General features: G+C 39.2%; 1 long non-coding RNA gene across 1 annotated transcript; it reads left to right on the top strand.

The window, feature by feature from the left end:
• Positions 1-218: 218 nt before the first annotated feature.
• Positions 219-9798, top strand: LOC131278170 (uncharacterized). The gene is made up of 4 exons (XR_009185422.2): positions 219-892; positions 2834-4027; positions 4144-4200; positions 8701-9798. It is a non-coding gene; the product is annotated as an uncharacterized lncRNA (long non-coding RNA).
• The last annotated feature ends 1342 nt before the right edge of the window (positions 9799-11140 follow it).

Genomic DNA, 11140 nt, shown 5'->3' on the forward strand with positions numbered 1-11140 from the left:
TCATCTTTAAAAAAAGATAATATAGTATGTACCTCATATAGCACATAAAGCAAAGTGTAAACGGGTTGAGAAATATACAGCAATCAGAATGGTATGTAAAGTAGAAAGAGTGACAATGGTATTGATTATGATGCAGATGGTGCTTATGATGATGAATAATGGATGCAGCATAGAACCCTAGGTTGGGCTCTTGAAATTCTGGCTCCTCTACTAGCTGTGTTACCTTGGGAAATACAAGGACACATCAATGTTTTCATCTATAAAATGTGTGCTGTGATGGTATCAATCTCATAAGTTAAATCTAAGAATCGAAATAGATCAGAAGATGTTGGATGTCATTTCTTCTCTTCCAGCTAAACTACAAAGAGAAGTGTGGTAATTTGTCACAGGAACAAAAGAACTAGAAATCATGCGAACATAGCCATCGAAGTCATATCTGCCTCTCTAATCACAGCTTGGAATGACTCTCCAAGTTTGAGACCATTATGATTAGACTGGTTTCACCTGGTTAATTCAGGATACTCAGCATATTTTGAAGTCTTAAGGTAATCACATCTACAAAAGACATTTTGCATGTAAGGTGACACAGTCACAAGATCCAGGGATGAGGAATCAGATACACTGGGGCACAATTACTTTCATACACATGGCTATTTCCTGACTAAGCCAATTATACCTTCTCTCCTGAGAATCTGAAATCGCTGGCTAATAGATGCTTGAGATGAAATGTTAAATGAAACTGGGATAAAGAGAGAAGGAGAGAAGCATGATTTCCTGTGAACCCTGAGAGATTTACAGGATTACAATTGGACAATCTTCATGATGTTCCAGGTCTAGCATTCTTCTGACAATAGATCAATGATAACTTAACTTCAGACCCATTATTTTTCAGGTGAGTCATATGGAAAATAAAGTCATCCAGCTCATTTGTTCAAAGAAGGACTAGAAAACCATGGTCTTTTGATAATGTAGTGTCTTCTACCCTTTTAATTTGAGCACTACAATTTTAGCAGCAGATGTGTCTTCTCATAAGCTTCCTAAGGAAGTAACTGTTTCACCCTATGTTGTAAAAAGGTCTAGGAATAATGTTTGTTGGCCAATAGCCAGAGAAATTGAATCTCTGAGTTTGATGGACCTTAAAATTCATCTGATATGACAACTCCACCCCTCTGGCGATGGCTTCTTTCCACTGTGATCTACCAAGGAATTATGCAACCTCTGCTCAGACGTGACCCAGCGTGGTTGATTTTGCTGTGCGAACAAATGTATTCTATTGCAGAACAGCCATTCTATGGAAGTTGCTAATTAATTTTAGGCCAAACTCTGCCTCCTTCACATTCTTTGCCTTTGCTCTTGCAAAGACAAAGCCTTTACAGATGTCATAGACTACAGAGAACAGATCTGACCACTTATCCACATTCCAGTACTTCTTCAAATGGTTGGTGATGGCTGTCAACTATCTTTCCCTACTTCCATCCCAAGCCCTGCTCTCTCTCCAACTCCTCTCTGCAACCTACTTTTCCAGAAAACTGTGCTCTTGCCTTCCTTATTTTCCTTGAAAGATTAATCATTCCTATATTATCACGTAATTTCTTACTTGTTTCACTTAGAAAATAAACAATAAGTAACCTTCACTGGGATGCAAGTTACACAACTGCAGGGATTTTTCTACATTGGTGCCCAGTACATATTACACACTGTTTATCCAGTGTGAACTTGCTCTGGGAAACAAAGTGGTTAAGGTTGGAAGTCTGGCCTTTGGAGTTAAAGTACCCATTCTACCTCTAATTGTGTTATTTTGCTAGACTGCTATGACAAAAACACTGCACAATGAGCTGGCTTAAAACAGGAATTTATGGTTTCAGAGTCTCGATGCCCACAATGGAGGTGTTGGAAAGACCATTATTTTTGTATCAAAATCTGTAGCATTCTGAGGTTGGCTTGCCTCAATCTTCTAGCTCCCATGGTTTACATTCTGCCCCTTGTCATATGGCAATCTTGTCTTTAGGTCTAATCTCCTGGTTTACACTGACTTCAGGCTTCTCTTATGTTCCTTTTTTTGATAACCATGTCTAAATTTCAACTGTTTATAAACAACTCCAGTAATACTAATTAAGGCTTGCCCTGATTCATTTGGGCCACACCTTAAATGAAAAGAAAATTTTCCAGATGTCCGAGTTATACATGAGCTCACATCCAAAAGGTTGAGAATTACAATTAAAAATATGTCTTTGATGGGATATATAAATGAATATATAACACAAACTTTTGGAAAAGTTACTTAATGTGTCTCAGTTTCAATTTCTTCTGTGTAGAGGCCGAGTATAATGTAACGACTTATAGCATATTTGTGTTGATCTATTGATATGTTAAACTCCCTAGTTACAATGATGCAAAGGAAAATCCTCTCTCAGGCTCTATTTACTATGTCTACATATTTCGTTGGCATTTCCTCCCACTGCAGACACATATTTCTTCAGCAGTGTGTGATTGGGATATAAACAACTCAAGATTCATTCTGTAAGATCACAGCACTGCCAAAGGAAAGAGAATTTCTCTCTCTAAGGAGCTTTGTTTAAAAATCAAAGATGAGCTCAAGCAAGCCTTTCTTGGGTCATGTGTCTGTATCTGGAGCACATGACTTTGGCAGTAAGGATGTGATTGACCCATGGCCAGGGTATTGCAGAGGCAGTTCTATTTCAAAAACAAGGAGTCAGGAAGGAGTAATTCTCCAAAATGAAGGGGATTTCATTTTGAAAGAAGGAATAATGGAATGCTCCACATTCAATGATAGCAGATGCCTATGGCTAATTGTGGCTTTTTTAACTTATAGAATTCAAGGAAGGATGAAAACCTAACCATGAAAGAAGAGGAAGGCACTTGGACCTCAGCAAAAACTGAAGCCAGGAACTGATCTTAGACTCAGAGTGTTTTCCCTGTTTATTGTTTCTATTTCCTTCTTTGTGTGAATGGGCTTGTTTTTCCTTAACAGGGCTCTGGCTTCTTCCATAAGTCATGAGAAATACTCAGGGTTAATACCATACCCACCAGGAATCTGCACACCCCCACAGGCAGTGTTATAACCAAGAAAATGTTTTGTGTACTGCACCAGCATCCATCTTACTTTGCCTCAATGCTGAAATTCCCTCTACTTCATAAACAGCTTTCCAGCCCTGGTGCATAAACTCCCTCAAAGCACAAACCCACATCTGTAGCCAAGACCCACACCAAACACACACACCTCACTCAGTATGCAAACCTGATCCCAAATAATGAGCTTAGCATTCCCACCAACCTATGACCTCACTTCCACGGAGGTTTGCTTTAAACTAAGCAATTCTTGACTCCTGCAGGAAATCTATTAATGCACACCTCCACCCCTGGATCACAAGCCCTCGGGTCCCTCTTGCTCTGCTTGTGCTCCCCACCTGCTGGTTGAGCCATCTGAGCTGAGCAGGGAACACCTAGCTCTTTAGGATCTCTGTCGTTTCTCATGCATTGTGGCATTGGTTCCCATTGAATTGCTGACCTACACCTGCACCCAAAATTAAAATCAAACGAAACTAATTCAGAATTGATGGGGTGATATGGAAGCAGGTGATTAAGGGGACTCTGAAATGTACAAGACTTTCATATGTGTGTTCTTCACATACACCTTCTCTTTCTTCTGTTTCTTTTCTCCGTCTTTTGAGTCTCCCATCCCCTATATCTTAGATACACGAGGTAGGTGCTCATATAATTTACTCTCCACACTCATACAGTCCTAAGAATGAAAGACAGCATTATTGATAATTATGCTGAGACAAAACGTACAAGCCATTAGTATCCTAGGAGAAAGAAAACATTTATTTACTTTGCATTTAGCTTAACAAAATCTCTAATCCCTCACCTGATTTTATACCTATCGTGAGAATAGGTCTGATATTGGTCATTTACGTCTCTGTATGAACCAAACTACTTTTCCTCTCAGAGAAATTGTGTTACCATATGTGAAAAAAACAAATGAAATCTTCCTTTTATGCAGGAGGTAGGAAGACTGACTTCGTTATGTTTAATTTTATGATGTTTTAAAAAGATGATTTAATGACTCACTGCCTTTAATTCATTACAACAACTTGGCATTTTTTGTTTGTTCTTCTAAAGGACTATGAAAACACCTGAATTCAGGGATAAACTGGTGACTCTTGGAAAAGTAACCAAGTAAGATTCCTCTGGATTTCTCTCATAAGGCAAAGGCAAGTTTTAGAAAAACTTTTATGAATTATAGTTGACAAAAACAATCTGCACATATCGAAGTACACAGTTGGGTACAATCTGATATCTTACAACCAAGAATATAAGCACCATCGCCCCCAAAAGATTTCCCTGTGCTCCTTAGCAACCTTACCTTCCCACCCCACCTTGTTCTCCCTACTCCAATTCAACCATGACTGCTGTTTTTGTCACTATAGTTTCTTTCTACCTCTTTTTCTTTAAGTATTTTTTGTACTGCAAGTCTTATGATGCTGAATATGTCAGCCTTTGTATGCTGGGAGAAAACAGTCTTTGTTTGCTGATGTTTGGGGAAATTATTGCCACTGGTTATAGAATTCTAGAAAAGGTATTTTCTTTAAATGCTTTAAAGATATTGCTCCATACTCCTCCCTCTTGCATTGTTTCCAACAAGAAATCGGCAGTCTTGCTTATGTTTGCTCTTCTTTACCTAATCAATTTTTATTCTCTGTTTGCTTTCAAGGTTTTCTCTTTCTCTTTCTCACTGCTTTTGAGCATTGTGTTTATGGTGTACTTTGGTGTAATGTTCTCTATCTTTCTTCTACTTTGGTTTCACTGAGCTTTTTGGATCTATGGGTTCATAATTTTCATGAAGTATGGAAATCTCTCAGTCATTAATCCTCAAATATGGATTTTTCTCTTTCTTTCTTTCCCAAGACCACTGCTACACATATATCATTCCTCTTGAAGTTGTCCCACTACTCAGTAATGTTTTCATCATTTTTTTATTTTTTTATTTTAGATACTTTCTATTGTAATCTTTTCAAGTTCGCTAGTATTTCCATTTCCCACTCCTCTTTGCCTGGGACTCAACTCTTTATGTTGTTTACCTAGATATCACGCTTTTTGTCCAACATAATGTCTCAAACATAGTTTGTACTCAATTAACATTATTTGAATGAATGAAGTTGTCATCACCTATTCAGAAATTAAGGCATGTATAGATTTTGGCACAGTGGAATAATCCAGATTTGAAGACTTAGGTAGAGTCCTCCAAGGGGTTAGGAGATAACTTCAAGCCCAGCACTGGTACTTATATTTTGTTGATAGTGGTAGGGAAGGAGATGTGTTAAATCCAATGTCTACAGAAGGGCCTGCAATAGTCAGGGTGCTCTATTGGCTCCGAGAAATGAAAAATTTTACTTGAGTCAAAAAATTCCATTTTTTCTAAACTTTCCTAAATTTTAACCCTGTGAATTTCCACACCTTATGTTCATGGTAATAAGGTCCCTGAATTTTTGCTTTGCAAGTTTGTTTTCTTCTAATAAATTACGGATACTATTTTTGAGAAGTTAAGTTCATTGTCCACATAACTCCTAGGCTACAGGTTGAATGGTTATAGGGGGTGACATCTTACTCTGCTGTCAATCACTGCTGTCCTAGTGTAATTATAAGTAGCACACACGTCACTCTCTGTAAGGGTCCAGTTGTGATAATTAATTACATAATCTCCCTAGTTTTACCAATATGTGAACCTAAACCGAGATACACCCACACAATAAAGGAAACATGGATTTAATTATTAGACCAATACTATTTGGAATAAAGAACTTTTCAAAGTTTCAAGAGTTAAAACTTCGTTTAAATGATTAACCAACAACTCTGATGATGGTGAACTCTTTCAGCAATATTGTATCAATTAAAAGAGTAATCTTTTATTACTTAAGCTTTGCTAATCTTGCGTACATAAAGCTTCAAACCAGCAAACTCTATCCTCTGAACCCAAAAAGACATGTTCTTTCTACATTCAAAATACAGTCATTACATCACAATATCCTAAAAAACTCAAGTCATTTCAGTAACAATGCTAAGTACAAAGTCACATCAAAATCAGCTGTAGGTTTGGTCACAGTTTTCCATCTGTGGACCTGTGAATCCTAGAGAGAAAGTTATCTGTTTTCCAACATACATTGGAGGGATGGACATAGGATAAGCATTTCCATTCCCAATGGGAGATATTGGAAAGACACAGGTCCCAAACAAATCCACAACACTGCAGGGAATACTACATTAAATTGCAAAGTCTGAGAGTCATCAGAGGAATGATGTTTTGTTCTCCAGTTTTCCATGCTTTCTCTAAACACTGGAGTGGATGTGCCACACACTTCATGCATTACAGTGACTGTCAGGCTCTCAACAATCCCCCAGAAACAGGCATCACCCATTGAGAAAACCAGCATTGCCAGACTTTCCATATTCTTTGGGGTGCAAGGCACAATATTCTCAGAACATTTCGGTGGTGACTGGACTCTCCGCAATCCCTAGGGGTATGCTCAACACTCTCTGATGACTTGGGTGGCAGCACTCTTCTTGCACAATGGCAAGGAGGGCAGGATCTCTCTAGACTCACCATTTTCACACATGAGTGCGTCCGAACTCTTGGCCCAAGAAAATCTCCAGTCTAGACCTCTACTTCCATCTTTCTTACTTTGAAGTCACTTTTCTTTCAATTGGTCCCTTTTTTGTCCCTGTTAGTCCAGGCTTGTAGCAGTTCACTTTTTTACTGATCTTGCAAAAAACTCAGTTTTTCTTGTACTATACAGGGGCCAAATCACCAGACAGTAGGACTTTCCATTAATGGGTCCCAGATAACTGCACCTCCAATTCTGATTTGCACTGAAATGGCTAACTATTACCATGTTCAGTTAAACACTGAGATAGAGCATTATTGTCTGGAGACGTGCCTTCTGGAAGCTTAGGATTTTCCAAACCATCCATTTCTGGTTTCTTTGTGCCCAGGAGTTCAGTGCTCCAGGGGAAACCAGACTTCACTTTTCACACTCAGCTTGGAAATCTCTACAACTAAACATCCAAGCTCATCACTTTCAAATACCTTTCCATGTGACCGCAGAAATCAACTTTCCCAAATTCTATGCCACTTTAAAACAAGGGTCACCTTCACTCCAGTTTCTGATAACTCTTCATCATTTTCTTCTAAGGCCTTATTGGAAATACTTTTAAAATCCTTATTTCTAACAACTGTCTTTCCAAAGTAATCTAGGCCCTTTCTATCAAACGGCTCACAATTCTTCCAGTCTTTAACCTTACCCAATTCCAAAGCATAGTCCACACTGTTGGCATTTGCAAAGGCAACATTCTAACTCTACTGGTATCAAAATCTGTTTTAGTTTCCTAGGTTGCTCAAAACAACAACATGAAATGGGGTCAGCTTAAACAATGTGAATTTCTTCAATTACATTTAGAGTCCAGGAAAATGTGCAAATCAAGGCATCATCAGGGTGATGCTGTTGTGGGCTTTGGGTCTAGGCTTTACATCTCTTCGCAAATAACCAAAGCTGTATGTGTCCTGACCTGTGGGTGTGGGTCAGAAAGAGGCTGCACCCTGCCCTTGGTGACCATGGCAATGACTCCAGTCCAAGAGAAACAGTTTAGTAATGCAAACTCTAGAAACTTTAAATATTCAGGGAAAATGAAAACCAAATATGCTAAAAGCTTATCTAGAATGTATGAACTCCATGCTAAAAGCTACCTAGGATGTGGAAGATATATGCTAATTCAAGCCAGAAAATGCCACCAACCCCCTACCGTTTGACAAGCTAAGTACCAGTATTCACAGACAGCCAGCTCCAGAATGCCAGTCTTTGGGGAAGGATATCACCTGGTGACACCTTAGATTGGACTTTCTTTTGCCCTAAAACCATGAACAAATACATTCCCATTGTTGTTTTGCAATCAGGATTCTAGCTATGACTAGAACATTCACTGGGAGACTTCAGGAGAGTTGACAGGTTCCCTGGATTAGTAAGAAAAGATTTAGGAAGGATATATGTGGAACGGATCAGAGAGCAAGGAAGAAAAGCAGCCCAGAAGCTCTAATTCTGGCCATTTGCTGATTAGAATGAATCATGACAGACTAGTCCTGCAACCAGATAGGGTAGGTAGGATTACCCTGCGAGTGCGGAACAAATGGCTGCTGAGATTTCAGCTTTCATAAGTGAGGGGTGTTGGAACCAGCAACCAACCCCATTCTGAATCCACTCATTAACAATGGAACAAAGGGAGAACAAAGGAACAAAAGTCATAATCGCTAACCTCTACACATTCACAATTAACTAAGCTAATATTACATGAAATTTACCTGTGTATCATAAGAGGAATTATCAGAAAACTAACTTTAACAACGGAAAACACAAATTTCATTTCAAGTGTACACCTTGTCATGCTATCAGGAGGAATATGTCTTATACATCATTAGGGGGGTACTTCCTATTTCCCCAAACCCTGCAATGAACCCTATTTTACTAGTGAAAGAACATATCTGGAAATAAAAAATTTTGGTGGTATGTAGCTAGGCTTTTGGGTCAAATTCTTTTTACCTCTGGATTTGTCCCCTTTTATAAGTGATGAGGCCAAGTTTAGAAAAGCAGTGTTGTTTAAAATGAACTAAAATTCTTGTTTTGTCTGTAGGCTCCAAGTCAACCAGATGTGGAACCAATGCAGACAGGAGAAGATCCCAAGACTTTATAGTGCCCTTATAAACTAACTAGGACCTTTCGGCAAAACCACTCTTGATATTGCTAATTTCATAAATACCTAGTATGTCCCAGAAAATCATGTCTGCTCTCATTTTCCAAATTTACAAAATTGTTAAATAGCCTCCTTGAGTTTGGGCATAAACATACATACTGTCATTTCTATATGAGAGAGCAGAAAACTAAGGAGTCTACTGATCCTTCAGGATCATCACCTGCCTTAAATTACTACAGAGAGCACATTATCTTTATTAACTCCAGGATAGCAGCATTACGAATGCAGCACTTTCAGTGAACTTCCTCATCTCCAATTCTCCTGTTTATACCTATCTGAACCTAACAATGATGTCTTTTTCTGTTCCGGCTTTAAGGGTAAAGACTCTCTCCCCAAAATTTTTGCCGATTTCATGGCCAACAAATATCCGTCATGTGGCAGTTTGATACTATTGATAAATTACAAAAAGAAATATTGATTATGTTTGTAAACAGGTCTTTTCCTCTGGATTTGGTGCCTTTTTGATTATATTAAATTCAGAAGTTTCACTTTTACTTTGGTAAATCAAGATAGGACTTTGATTCAACCATATCATTAGGGCATGCAAGGATGAGTCCCTGCCCACTCAGCCTAAATCAATGGACAATCAGTCAAGAACCAGAGGTATATACACAGGAGCAGAAGACAGAGAAATAGCGACAGCTCATTAGACAATGCAGAGGTCCTAGGAAGAAGGATGAGGCTCATAATCTATAGCTGACATTGTGGAGAGAACAGAGAAGCTAACCCCAGAAAGAAATGAACCCCAGGGAGAAAGACAAGCCTTATGCCAGGCTGTATCTAAGTCCATGGAGATATAAAAACTTTAAGAATCTTAAGAGGAAGGAGGAAGGCTAAACCCATCAGTCATTGTGCATATTCTTGCATCAACATGTGGCAACAGACTTTGGGTGAGAAAGTACCTTATGGTACAGTGACTTGGACTCTTTTGGGCCTTGGGACTATACGCTTCTACCCCAAATAAATAGTGTTTTTAAAGCCAACAGGATTCCGGTACTTTACATCCGCCCCACAGGGATGAGTAATATACACCATGTCCATTACGTTTTTTTTTTTTTTTTTTTTTAAAGATTTATTTATTTATTTAATTTCCCCCCCCTCCCCTGGTTGTCTGTTCTTGGTGTCTATTCGCTGCATCTTGTTTCTTTGTCCGCTTCTGTTGTCGTCAGCGGCACGGGAAGTGTGGGCGGCGCCATTCCTGGGCAGGCTGCTCTTTCTTTTCACGCTGGGCGGCTTTCCTCACGGGCGCACTCCTTGCGCGTGGGGCTCCCCCACGCGGGGGACACCCTTGCGTGGCCCGGCACTCCTTGCGCGCATCGGCACTGCGCATGGCCAGCTCCACACGGGTCAAGGAGGCCCGGGGTTTGAACCGCGGACCTCCCATATGGTAGACGGACGCCCTCACCACTGGGCCAAAGTCCGTTTCCCTCCATTACCTTTTGAAAAATGAATAAAGGATTTGACTAGTTTTGCTCTGGGAAGATATAGATTTTAAGTTTCTTTTAAATGGTGGGTTGGCTTCCATAAGATAGGAAGCCTATCTATGAGAAAGAAGATAGGAGGATGAGAAAAGCATCGGAGCGTCTAGGTTTTTCCCTTACCAGCTCACTCCTTGCATGTAGAACATTTAATATCTTATTGTAAGAAGCTAAAAACAATTCTTATACATCCACTATTCTGCTGTGGCTCGGAGTGAACCTGAATGGTCAGAGACACTTAGCCATCTAGACAGAACATTCTCCATAGCAAAGAAAGAGCATCAGAATCATGGTCAAAGCTACAGAGTGGACCCCCTGCAGCCTCTGGATGGCTTCCTGATGAAGGCAGCTCATTAATGGCTGGAAAAATTAAATCATATTCATGATGTCTCTAAATTTGCATTATGGAAGTAGGTGGTGCTGCATTGGGATTGTTTACCGTACAAATATTAGTAGATTCTCATTTTTAAAAAATAACTTCTTGTTTCTTTATGCACTTTTAAATTTTTTTTTCACAATAAAAGTATTGGAAAGGGGCAGGTACAAAATGGTATTTTAAAAATGTAACTTAAGAATATATCCACTCAATTTGCCTAGTCTGAACTTTAACTTTTCCAACCACCGAATAAGACAAATTTTGTCACCTACATGTATAAATGGCAGAACTAGTAACAGCATATCCAGCATACAACTTCTGGCTCCACCCCCTATTCAGTGCTTTTTTTGCTATCCCATATTTCTCAAAAGGTTTTCAAATTAAATATCATTTCTTAGGCACCCACAAGCACAGCATATTATTCTAGATGCTTATCCTGACTAACATTCTTGGGGAATGAGAAAAA

Source organism: Dasypus novemcinctus, chromosome 1 (genome assembly GCF_030445035.2).
Source record: "Dasypus novemcinctus isolate mDasNov1 chromosome 1, mDasNov1.1.hap2, whole genome shotgun sequence".
NCBI classification, from domain to species: Eukaryota; Metazoa; Chordata; class Mammalia; order Cingulata; family Dasypodidae; genus Dasypus; species Dasypus novemcinctus.